We start from the raw sequence: 13,156 nt of genomic DNA, 5'->3' as shown, positions 1-13,156 counted from the left end.
TAGGATCACCCCAAATTGAGTGAAAGGGGGGATGGGACCCCCAGACTGAGCAGGAGGGGCCTGGAACCCTCAAATCCAAGCACGGGGGAGGGGGTTGGAAATTGGAGGGATGATTGGGAAGGGGCAAGAGTGGGAAAAAGAGAGGGCTGGGACCCCCCCAAAGCGTGGGGGAGGGTGCTGGGAAACCCACATTGCATTCGGGGGGAATGGATGGGGATCGGGGAAAGGATGAGAAAGGGGAGAGGGGAGAGGGAAAGGTGGGGCTGGGATGAAAGAAACGTGGTTCCCTGTCCCGCAGCACTCGATCCCTGGAGCGATTCCCTGTGGCTTGTGGGGAGGAAGATCTGCACTGGGGGGTCCCCAAGCCCCCTGCCCATCCCAGCGTGTCCATCTCGCTGGTGCCCTCCAGCTCCCAGCCCGGCCCCGGCCGCCTGCTCTGCTCCCTGATGGATTTCTCCCCTGCCCACATCCAGCTGAGCTGCTCCCAGGGCCAGCAGCAGCTCTCGGGCCACGTGCTGGCCACTGCCGTGCTCCCCAGCGGGGACTGGAGCCAGCAGCTCCTGGTGCTGCTGGAAACCGCCCCCGGCAATGCGGGCTCAGCTCCAGCTGCCAGGTGCAGCACGGCAGCCTGGAGCACCCCCTGAGCCGGCACTGGGGCACGGCCCGGCCCCCACAGCGCCGGGGGCAGGGGCTGGCAGGACACGGAGGGGATTTGGGGCTCCTGGGCTTAACTGGCAGCCCCTCCTTGAGAACCCCTCTCCCCCTGGCCCAGCTCCCCTCATCCCCCTCTCCCAGCCCTTTCCCACCGGCTCCCGGCCCCGCTCCGCTCACCCCAGAGCTCCTCGCCAGCAGCCGAGAGATGGAGGAGGAGGAGGGCAAGGAGGGGAAAGCGGAGGAGCGGGAGGAAGAGGAGGGGTAGAGGAGGAGCAGGAACTGCAAGAGGAGCAGCAGAGGAGGCCCCATGAAACAAAGAAATTAAGAATTAAGAAGAAACGTTTAAAAGGGGTGTCTGACAAAAACCAGACCCTGACACCCTAATCCACAAGAACAGGAAAAAGAGTCAGACTGCAAGATAAGATAAGGAGCTGGAATACACAAACAAGATGCAAAGACAAATGCACCACAGGATAAAGGAGATTCCTGGACCCTAAGCCGGAAGAAATGGATTTGAAGTCCCCCTCCCCAAAAAAAAGCGGCCAAAGGACTGAAAGGGGCACAGGGCTAATTTTAATATGAAGTGAAGACAGGCGGGGTTAGGAAATTAATATGTATTAGCCGTATCGTGTAAACCTGCTCTGTAAAGGATAAAAAGGGAAAACCCAATCAAAAGGGTGTGCATGCATTTTGGAGGAGATATCCCCCATGCACCTCAGCGCTGAATAAATTCATACCTGCTCTTATAACTACTCTGTGAGTTATAGAGTTCCTTTTATTCCGCAAATCACCCAGGTGCGTCCATCGCTCTCTGGATCTGCAGCCCCTTCGCGCCGGGAGCATCGGGCCCCGCAGCCCGCAGCTCACCGCGGACGGGAACCTCGCCCCGAAGGTCTTGGGCCGTCCTGGCAGGATTTGTTTGCAGGGGAAGGGATATTTGGAGCTCACTCGAAGTATCTTTGGGGACCCCTGTTTCTTTTTCTGGGGCCGGGCCGGGCAGAGCGATGTCTGGATCTTGCAGGACTCCAAAGCTGAGCTGAGATGCCCGGTACCGGCAGGGGGAGGGGAGCAGCGAAAAGGGGGGAGCCCCGGGAGTCCCGGAGCCTGAAATGGGGGCCTGGAGAGGGGGGACCCCGAGAGCCGGGAGTGAGGGGAGCCTGGAGAAGGGGCAGCCCGGAGAAGGGATGAGCCTGCAGAAGCCCTGGGACACTAAAGGGGGGACCCCAGAGAAGGTGAACCTCAGGGAGGGAATTTTTCCTCTCAGTCCTGATGCTTTGGAGATTTTCATGGATACAAGACACCTGAAGACTTCTAGAGATGGACTTGGGCAGGAGGAACCCTGAATCCTAGGTGGTCACCCCTTGTTTTTTCCCCAAACCAGACTTCTCATGCCCAAGCATTAGACAAATGGAGGAGAAGAAGGCAGAGAGGAAGATGATCTGGGACCCCCAGGCAACAACAGTCAGTACAACAGTGGAGGCAAAAGCATTATCACCAAATCCATCTGCCCAGAGGGCAGAACTGGTTGCCTTAACCAGAACACTAGAATTAAGTGAAGGGAAAAGGGTAAACATATGGACTGGCTCAAAGTATGCTTTTGGAGTACTGCATGTACACAGAGCACTGGGGAAAGAAAGAGGACTGCTGTCTTCTCAAGGCACACACATTAAACATCAAGATGCAGTCCTGCAATCAATAAAAGCAGTACAAAAGCCCGAGCAAGTAGCAATCATGCACTGCAAAGCTCACCAATCAGGAAACTCCAAAATTCATGAGGGAAATCGGAGAGCAGACTGGACAGCCCGACAAGCTGCTCGAGAAGTGCAAACTGCAATGGCATTTATACCTTTAAAAACTAATGTATCTCAATTCAATTTACCTCCAGAAACAAAATATTCAAAAGAAGATGAGAAATTGGGATGTTCACTGAATGCACAGAAGAATTCAGAAGGGTGGTAGGTGACTACACAGGGACAAGTAGTGGTACCCCCCTTGATAATGAGAGAAGTTCTACAAATTAAACATAACAAATGTCATTGGAGTGCAGAGGCACTGGCGAAATTGTTAAAACAAAATTTAATTTTAGTACGGATGTTAACAATGGCAAAATCAGTAATGTCAAAATGTGAAATTTGCTTAAAGAACAATCCAGTGGCTAGATGACAGGCACAATTAGGGAAAATTCAGGTAGGAGTAGGACCAGGAGATTATCAGCAAGTAGATTTTGTAGAATTAGCAAGAACTTGAGGATACAAATATCTATTGGTAGGGCTTGACACATTTTCAGGATGGCCAGAAGCTCTTCCCTGCCACACAAATCAAGCAAAGGAGACAGTCAAGTGGTTACTGCAAGAAATCATTCCAAGATTTGGGGTGCCTCTAGGAATATCATCAGATAGGGGCCCACATTTCACAGCCACAGTAGTGAGGGAGGTGAGTAGGTTACTGGGAATAGCTTGGCATCTCCATACACCATGGAGACCCCAATCCAGTGGACAGGTAGAGAGGATGAATCAGACATTGAAGAGGCAAATCAGCAAAAGATGCCAAGAGGCTAAATTGGAGCAGCCACAAGCTTTACCAGTAGCACTGCTGAGGATTTGGATAAAGCCTAGAAGCAGGATGTCAGTCAGTCCTTATGAGATATTGGATGGGAAACCATATGAATGCCCTGAACCTAATCCAAATGTACATGTTACAGGGAAGCAAGAGGTGTAGAATTATGCTCTGTCTCTTGGGAAAGCTCGAGCTCGACTTCGGAGCACCCTTGTGTGGAACAGGCCGCTGACTCTTGAGAATCCAGTTCATGACATCCCCCGGGAGATGAAGTGTACGGTAAAAGCTGGAAGGAAGAACCATTAAAAGAAAGGTGGAATGGACCCTATCAGGTACTGTTAACTACCTTGACAGCAGTCAAAGGAGCTGGACTGGATCCCTGCATACATTACACCAGAGTGAAGAAGGTTTCCCCTGCACTGTGGACTGCACAAACTGTAGGGCCAACAAAGCTGCAGATAAAGCGGGTCTGATTGTTTCAAATGTCTAGGTTGCTAGTGACTGTAATGGTGATTATTTCATGGCCTTTAGTGCCATCAGTTGGAATCAATGTTACCTTGGGATGTGAAATGCAAAAGGATCAGCTGACAACTCTTCATTTCACAATGAAGAGGGATGTGGGGGTGCAGCCAGAACCACAAGTGATAAAAGTCTCTAATACTATTCAGGCAGAAAATGGGATGATTGGATTAATTCAAGATTTTGCTAACGTGCAAAACACCAGCAAAATAACTGCCTGTCTGACAATACCAAAGGCAGCAGGAGACCTAATAAATTGGGGAATTATAACATCCAAATTACCTGAAATACAAAAGAATAAAAATGAAAATGTGAGCTGTGTATTGCAAATAGATTACGAGTACTGAAATAAGACAGTGTTTGAAAATGCTGTGAAGCCAAAGAATTCATCTATATGGGATTGTCATGAAAATGGAGGAAAGTATGAACCAAAACCAGGCTGGTATGGGGGATTAGGGAATTATGGATAGTGTTCTGAAAACATAGCAAAGGTCATTAAAGAAAAGATTCCAGTATCGAAGTGGAAGTGTGAAGGACAGGAAGGAAAAGATCGGGCTGAAGCTTGGGACAGTGCATGGTCAATGAGTGGGCTTCAGAAATTCCAATCTATGGCAGATAGCCCTTGGTGCATTAAGTGGGAAGGCTCTGAAAGTGAAACAGATCCAGGGGTATGGAACACTGCAACCAGTAGTAGAATGGAGGCAGACAAAGTGAATTGGTGGGTATGGAACAAAACTTAGGACTATACTTCCGATGATGAAGAAATAAAACAAATGCCACCGCTTGTGGTAGCTCTGCAAATTGGATGTGCCTGCAGAGGAATCAAACATAAACAAGGTGAAACAAATGACAAGATAGGACAAGTGATCCAAAAGGTAATATGTAGCACAAGTACAGTTCAGAGTCCAGGGCAATTTGGATGGGCAGCAAGCGATGGCACCTGGACAACACATTTGCCTGTAGGTGAAAAAGTAAAAGAGATTACTTTAGGCCTCCCCACCTTATGCCCAATTTGGAAAAGGTCCCCATTCAAGGGAGAGCATGAACTTCTGCAAATAAGGACGAGACGAGAAGTTCAGGAAAACAAAATTGAAGATGAAGAAAGATGGCAAGAACCCCAGGCAGTAGTATAAAATTTAAGTGGGTTCTGGAATCCTTGTTTGGTCCAATAGCAAATTATAACAAATAGAAAGATGTTGTACAAACTTACAGGCCAGGTAGAAAGATTGGCAAGAGTTACCAAAGAGGGATTTAGAGAGCTAAATGTACAATTACAAGCCACAACTAAAATGACCCAGCAAAACAGATTGGCTTTAGATATGTTATTGACGAAAGAACACGGAGTATGCTGGTACCTAAAAGGACAAATTGATCACTGCTGCATCCACAGCCCAAATGGAACTGCAGATGTAGAACACAACATTAATGCATTAAAACAAACAGAACAGGAAGCACAGAAAGAGAGGGAAGATCTGACCACAAGTTGGGTAGACAAAATTTTTGAAGGGTTAGGATGGAATGTGAGCTCATGGATCAAATCTATTCTTGAGAGTCTGATAATCCTACTGATTGTGTTCTTAGCAATCTGCTTAATCTATGCAGTTTTGAAAGGAGAGATAAAGAAAAGAGGATCCTGGAACCAGAAGATAATAAAGGCGCTGACATGGGACAGAGATCCACATCCACATTTGTCATCTCCAAGTCCTCCAGAGTGTAACAACGCTTACGACAACTGTGGATTCAAAGATGAACATCAAGTATAAACTCAGAAAAAGGACTGTATAGAGTGAAAGCATTACACTTATTATAGTAAAGTAAAATATTTTTAAAGGGGGGAAATATGTTACTATGGGGTTAAATGTTTCTGAAAATGTTTCTTAAAATCATTTAGAGGTAGGCCACAACAATGCTCGGTATTAGGGATGATCTAGCAAGCTGAAATGTTTATGGTAACGGGAACTGGTACTTGGGGTCTCCAAGATACCCACCCAGAGATAAGATTCATACATGTTCATACGAGGATCAGCTAACTCTCATGAAGCAATATAGATAAAGCTAATGAAGCAATATCAATGAAGCAATATTGATAAGGTTGTTATAGTGATTACTGCTACAGCTGAAATTGTAGAAGTATGTGCACTTTGGACAAAGACGATGGAGGTAGATTTGGGTTGCTGATACCCCCAGTTCCTGCACGCTACAATAAAGCACCTGCATACAATCAGTCTGTGATTATGTGTGTTTCTGAACGCTAACAAATACAGATCAAAAACTTCCAAAACACAAAAAATCTGATATCCCCCCAAAATACAAAGATTCTGCCCCCACAAAAAAAAAAAATCACCAACATTCAGTCCAATAAAGCTCAGAAACACCAAGATTCAGCCCCGTGAAAATCATGCATCTCCCTGCCCGGGCACTCGCTGCATGGGGGGTGAGGGGGGCAGTGAGGCCGGGCCGGAGCAGGGGGTGCCTGAGAGAGGCCCCGAGCCCGGCAGAAGCCCCTGCACAGCCATGCAAGTGGCTCCTGGCCGGACTCGGGGATCCCCCTGGCCATCCCCGCTGGAGCAGCCTGGTCCTGAGGGACTCTGGCCCCTGCGAGGGACCCCAGGCTGCAGCAGGACAAGGATTCCTGGCCCTCAGGGGGAGGCAGTGACATGACCTGACTGTGACCCCCATCCCTGTGCCTCTGGGCGGGGAGGGGGACGGAGAGGGGCACAAAGTTAAGCCCGGGAAGGAGGGACAGATGGGGGGAAGATGCATTTCCGTAGGAATTACTTTCCCTCTCGTTTTCTTGTTCTGACATGTTGGATAATAAATTCAATTAATTTCCCCAAGTCAGGTGTGCTGTGCCCGTGACCAAGGATTGAACTGTCCCCACCCTCATCCCGACCCCCGAGCCTTTCCTTGTGTGTTCTGCTCCCCGCCCGGGACAGGAAGGAGAGTCACAGCGTTTTGGCCTCGCTCCGGCATGCCCTGCTCCATCCCGGACTCACCCCCAGCTCGCAGCGCCCTCAGCTCCCGGGCACCCCGAGCTCCCGGCGCTTCAGCGCAGCGGCGCTTCCTTGGCCTCCTGCCCAGGCCGGGCCCAGCGCCGGGGCCGCTCCTCAGCCGAGGGGTCCGAGAAATGGCGGAGCGCAGCCCAAGGCAGGCGAGTCCGTGTCGTGCGCAGAGCCCGCCGCTGGCTGCGATTGGCTGCTGCTGCCGTCACTCGTGGTTCTGGCGCGCGCTGATTGGGCAGAACGGGGACAAGCCCGGCCCCGCTGGCGCCCCCAGGGCGGCCGTGGGGCAGGAGAGCCGCCATTGCCGGAGCGTCTGTGCGGGCCCGGCAGCGGCGGCAGCAGCGGCCGGAGCCCGGTGAGGCGGCGGCGGAGCTCGGAGGCGGCCCCGGCCATCGCAGGTGGGAGCCGCGCTCGGTTCTGCGGGGGCTCGGGGCTCGCTGCGGGCCCGGGAGGGGGCGGCAGGGGGCTGTGGCGGGTGGCTTGTGCCGTGGCCGGCCCGTGTTGGCCCTGGGCTGAGGGCGCTGCGGGAGCGGCTGCCCGCGGTCTCCTTGCCGCTGGGGCCTCGGCAGGAGGCGGTGGCGGAGCAGCGCTGGCTCGTCCCGCTTCGTGTCGGGAGGCCGGAGGTGGCTGCGCTGGGCCCGGGGCCGGGCGGGAAAATTCCCGGCGCCAGAGGTTTGTGTGGCCCAAGGAGCCAGAGGAGTGGTGTGCAAGTGACTTTATTGCTGCCCAAAGGGAGAGGCCATGGGGCATTTGCCGTGCGCTCTCTCCAGGTGTTGGAGGACGCGGCCTCGTTTTTGTCCTGATTTTCCCGGCCGCATGTCCCTGTCCCTTTGCCCAACACTGGCCGAGGTGCTTGGAAGGTTCAGCCTTCCCGATCCGCCTGCTGCATGTCCTTTTTGTATAACACCCGATATTCCTGGCTCTGTGAAGTGTTTGTTCTTCTGGAAGTTCAGGAATGTATCGGGACTTGGTCTGAGCAGCAGTCCTTGTCAATTAGTAACATTTTCTGAAACTGGTGATTTCTCCCATTGCTTCCTTATGTACAAGTCCCTGGCCCTATCTCCAAGCAGATTCACTCATTCCCTCTGTTTTTTCTTCCTGGGTGTTCTTTGTTTTTGGGATTGCTCTCAGTGCCCTCATTCTCTGTCCTTTTGTAGCCGTTTGTGGCTCAGGAGGCCTGGCTGCCACCTGCATCCCCTTGCTCAGCTGCTGAATGAGCTGCACTCAGCAAGGTGTGGTGCATGGTAAAAAGATGAGAGTTGCTGTAGCACATGAGAGGAGAAACAGCATTTGTTTAACCCATGGTGTGTGAGTGTACCATGAGACTATGTCCCATTCCCATCCTTTCTACGTTTGGACCAGTACAAGAGCTGGTTTTTTATTTCCTTTTTTATCTGTTCCTCCACTTTTCCTTTGTGATCTATTTGCCAAGAGCAGTTTGAGTCATTTACCTTTCCACAAACTCTGCCTCGATTTTCTGCTAAAAGGTAATCTGATCCCATCCCATGGTGAAATGTTGTGTTCCTCATCTGAGTGGATTGGTCGGGAAGAAGGTTGGGAGCTGTCTGATTGAGTATGTCAGGAAAATTAATCCACAAACCCCAGAGGTTTATGTCTAAAAAGGATACAGGGGAGTCCTTTGACTTTATTTGAATAAAGGGAGAGGCCATGGGGCATTCCCCTGGGGTCTCTCAAATTTTTGGAAGACACAACCTTGTTTTCATCCCAATTTCCCGTCTCTGTGTCCCTCTCTCTCCCCGCTGCCTGAGGTATTGGAGAGGTACAGACTTCCCGGAATGCCTGATACCTAAGATTCCCCTCTAATGTGTAACCCTCCCTCTTAATTTTTAACTCTTATGGAATTTATGGTTTTCTTGCATTATTTCTTTCATTTTTCAATATTTAATCTCATTTATCAGCAATCCTACAGTCTGTAAAGACAAATAGATATTTTCCATTCATCCATCAGTGGAAACTTTCTCATTGTTTCTTTTATCTCTCAGTGCTGGTTTCATGTATCAGCAGACCCACAGCTTGTTTATAAAGACAAATCTGTCATTCCTCTCAGGTATTTCACTGACAGTTTGTAATCTAATTATGGCATTGAAATGATGAATGGGTTCTCTGGCTCCTGATACGAATTCCTTGGGGTTCCCAGGGGCTGGTCCATGGTGTTGCAGTGAGAAATGTGAGTGAAAATAGGAGAAGAAGGTGACAGGAGAAAAGGGCAGGAAAGATGATGGGAAAATTCTAAGAAACATGAGTGCAAAAGGGTGAGAAACATGAGGGGAGAGAAGGGAGAGAATGTGAGGGGAAGAGCATGAGAAACTTAACTATTAAAAACAGTAAAACAGTAAGGAAATGTGAGGGAAACATTGTGGAAACCTGAGGGGGAAAAAAAAAAAAAGAGAAAACTGAGGGTGGAAAAAGGCAGAAGATATGAGTGAAAAAAGGGCACAAAATATGAGAGGAAAAGTGTAAGGAACATGAAGAGAAAAGAATGATAAATGTGAAGAAAAAGGTGTGAGAAACATGAGAAGAAAGAAGTGAGAACGATGAGGAGAAAAGTGAGAAACATAAGGAGAAATTTTGAGAAGGAAAACTGGGATAAGGAGAGAACCAAGAGGGGAGAAAAAGGTGGGAAATGTGAGAGGAAAAGTGTGAGGAACATGAGGTGAAAAGGCTGGGAATCATGAGTAAAAATGATCAGGAGAAGTGTGACAGTCTTGGTTGGGAAGGGGTGGAAATGTGAGGGAGAAAGGACAGGAAATGTGAATGGAGAAAAGGGCAGGAGAAAAGGCACTATTGACAAAAGAGCTGTAATAATTCCAAACCCATTCCCCCATACATTTGTCCATTTATTGGACAAGCCCAGGGCTGCTCTGTGTGTCCGTCTCTACCTCTGCCTTAATTCCCCTTTGGAAGCGGTGGAACTGGCCGGATCTGTGTCGCTAGAGGACACAAAGTGGAGCACGAGGGTTTGAATCACGAAACAGCCAGAGGTTTATTTCATGAGGCAATAGCCCTTAAAGCCCTTATTTTGGGGTTTTTCAACCCTTTTTATAAGGTGTTCCAATACAGGTTAGCCTGATTGGTAGAAGAAACAACAGCTCCCTCATCCCATTGGTGGGACAAGAGAGAAACGCTCTCAGAACATCTGTATGATTATTTTGAGAAACTAAAACCTTGTTTTCACTACAGTCCTTGAGAGAGAAGAAAGTTCTCAAAAGACTTTCTCTTGGGAACAGATCAGCCCCTGAGAGCTTGAAACTGTCTCAGGTTCAGAAAATCATGTCCACAGATCTGCCCACCAGCAGCAGCTGCTCCAAGCTGGGAACGTGACTGGCGGTGCTGATTTCCAGAGGCTTCTGTCCCCCAGGTGAAGCCAAGGCAGGGCAGGGTTGAAAAGCGCTGCTGGTGCTGGTGCTGGTGCTGGTGCTGGTGCTGGTGCTGGTGCTGGTGCTGCTGCTGCTGCTGGTGCTGCTGCTGGTGCTGCTGCTGGTGCTGCTGCTGGTGCTGGTGCTGCTCTGTGCCAGAGAGCCCCGGCTGGGCAGGGCACGGCGCCCACGCAGTGCGGGCTCTTCCTCCTGCTGGGCACACCTGGGAACAAGTCATGATGACTTGTGGGAAAAACAAGAGCTTTGTGGGGGCTGCACTGCTCCTCACACACTCAGGCCACCTACGGCACAGAGCTTTGGCCCCCAAAAAGGTAAACCAGAGGGAAACAGCTGGAAAAGGTTTCATTTCAACCTTTCTTACCTGCTCAACAGAAATGGCCAAAATGAAAGTTACCAAGCAGGGTGTGATCCCCACATCCAGCTTAGAAACAGTTAGAAAGAAGGCAATACTGTATTTCTGCACTGGTTGTGTGGGAAATCCCTTCCCTAACTTGTGCACACCCAGCAATCTCACCTACTCGTTTGTATCCATGGAACTAAGACATACTCAATACTTTGCTGAAGCTCACAGGCTAAACATTCCCCTGAATTATTTGACATATTTAAATCTCATCTCAGAATTTATCAACATGAGAGTAGGGCTGTCCTGAGGGTCTCTGGTCTCATTGTCATAGGTTCAGGAGGAGACCCATGCACAAAAGAACGCAAGACTCAGATGGGGTTGCAAAGCAAATTTATTCTATTAGTTGCAGTAGCAAATACTGCATACCAACCCCAGCATTCCCAAAAACCCGCTGAGCGGGAGAAGGAGCTGAAGCATCGTCCTCAGCGGGAGGGCAGGTAGGCAGTGCCCTTTCAGGACATCCCCTGCATCAAAACAGTGTGCACCTCGTCCTTCTCACCTCTCCACCCCAGACGCAGGCCTTATGTCTCCTGCTCAGGAGTGGCATTTTCCCAGTTCCAGCATCAGCTCCCACAGGGCCAGCATGAGATGAGGCCACAATGGCTCAGAATAGCGACTCCAAGCCAACAAGGCCTCCATTATGCATTGTTCCTCTTTCAAAAGTTAACTGCCCACCTACTGACCAATACATTGCTTCTCTTGCAAGGGTCAAGTTCCCACCCCTTAAACGATACAGTTTTCTTCATTGTCTTGTCAACCTGCTCAAACATGGATCAAATGTGGCAGGGCCTCAAACACGACTGCAGTCCCTGACACAATCTTTTGGAAACACCCGTTCCTCATCTTCTCCTCTGGATGTCAAGAGATTCCTAAAACCACTTTCTTCCTGTGAATGCATTCCAGCTACCTTCTTACCAGGACCACTCTCTTTATTCTCAAGGCTAAGATAGCCACTTGCAGACATGAATCACTGCAGTGGGGGAATACAGGGTTCAGCACTGTTTGTTAAAGCTAATGGAATTCACGAGCCCTATTTGTTACAGTTCAACACCTCTGCTTCCTTTTCTGGGAATTCAACACAAACTTAGTAAGTTCTGCAAGTGCTCTTGCTGCGTAAAGCCACATTGTGTCTTTCATTCAGCAATTTATGAAGAAAACACAAATTGCCTACTGAGACCCTTCTGCTCCCTCCCAAATCACTACTCAAGAACAAGCCTCAGGCACATGCCCATAGTCCTGTAATAAAGAATTGGGTAAATAAAAATTCGGAATAAGAAGTTTAAAATAAAGTATGTATAATTATAACTAAATGTAAGTATGGAATAAGGAATTCTCCTCCCGGTCGAGATAGAATTCCTTTTCCAAAAACCACGAATTGCAAAAGAACCCCCCCCAGATAACAGGTTTCAACAGACTCATCAACTCGGAGGAAAAGACAGGACACAGGCCATCACAGGAACAAAAGAACCAGCCCAAAAGTCTACCTCCAGAGAAAGGCAACGCCCGGCCGATTTCGGCCGGAGACCATCAAGCAAGACAAAAGGGACGAGCCCCAGGAAGATGGTCGTTGCCAGAATCGAACACCACACCTGCCAAACCCATACTACAGAAACTCAATCAAGAAAGACAAAGAAGAGACTACTCCTCTGAGATATCTATCGGCACCAGCCCGGATCTCTCAATCCCGCTGTGATGAAATATGTTAAAATACATACAGACTCACTTTACATTTGAGGAGACTCTGCCCGGATACTTACTGACTCAATGTTCTAGGCCAGGAAATCCATTCACCCGACAATCAGGGACATTTGGTGAATGGAAACTGGTTGGAATTCTAGCCTGGGGACATAAAATCCCTATAAAAACCCAGGCCAGAGGACCCTCAGACGTGGATTTGGGAACACCTATACCTTGCGTATAGACCCTGTCCACCCAGCGCTGCGCTGTCCATTTATTGTGGTTTTTTCCTCACTGTTTGTTGCTTTATTAATTTATAATAAATTAATCTTTGTTAATCTTTAATTTGCCGTTGCATTTATAACAGTCCCTCTCTGCCAGCAGCTCCGAGCTGCATTGCACAGTGCTTGCTGTGCCCCAGAGAGCACCAAGCAGGCTGGCCTGGTGCCCCTGAATATTTCTGCAAAGCCCTCTGCATTTCACACCTTTGCTGTGGCTCAGTGCAGAGCTCCAGGATTGCAGGCGCTTGGTCCCAGAGCTGTGTGAGGCAGTGGCTCGTGCAGATGTGCCCTGACTTGCTGTCAGTGCCTCACGCTGGCCTCGGTTCCCCTGGCAGAAATGCCGTGCCTGAAGGACACTGCCCTGTGCTGGAGCCTGCGGAGCAGCCCAGCTCCCTCCCCCTGTGCCCAGAGTGCTGCACACACTGCTGACCATTGCCAGGAGTTCCAGGGCAGGCGGCAGAAGAGCAGCAATGGTCAGGCAGGGCAGCAGCCCTGGGCTGCTCTTTGCCTTTCTCTCGTCCTGTGCAGACTCCAGACAGCCCATGGCACCAGTGTGTGCTGTGCCCAGCACGGCGCCGCTTCCCCTCAGGAGCAGCCAGCTGCCAGCTTGGCTCTGAGAGTGGAGGATTTGCCTGGTGCCAGCAAGAGGCAGCCAGGGCCAGGCTG

This window comes from Cyanistes caeruleus, chromosome 31 (assembly GCF_971803275.1).
Source record: "Cyanistes caeruleus chromosome 31, bCyaCae1.hap1.1, whole genome shotgun sequence".
Classification (NCBI taxonomy): domain Eukaryota; kingdom Metazoa; phylum Chordata; class Aves; order Passeriformes; family Paridae; genus Cyanistes; species Cyanistes caeruleus.
Note: the sequence above shows the minus strand (reverse complement) of the source record.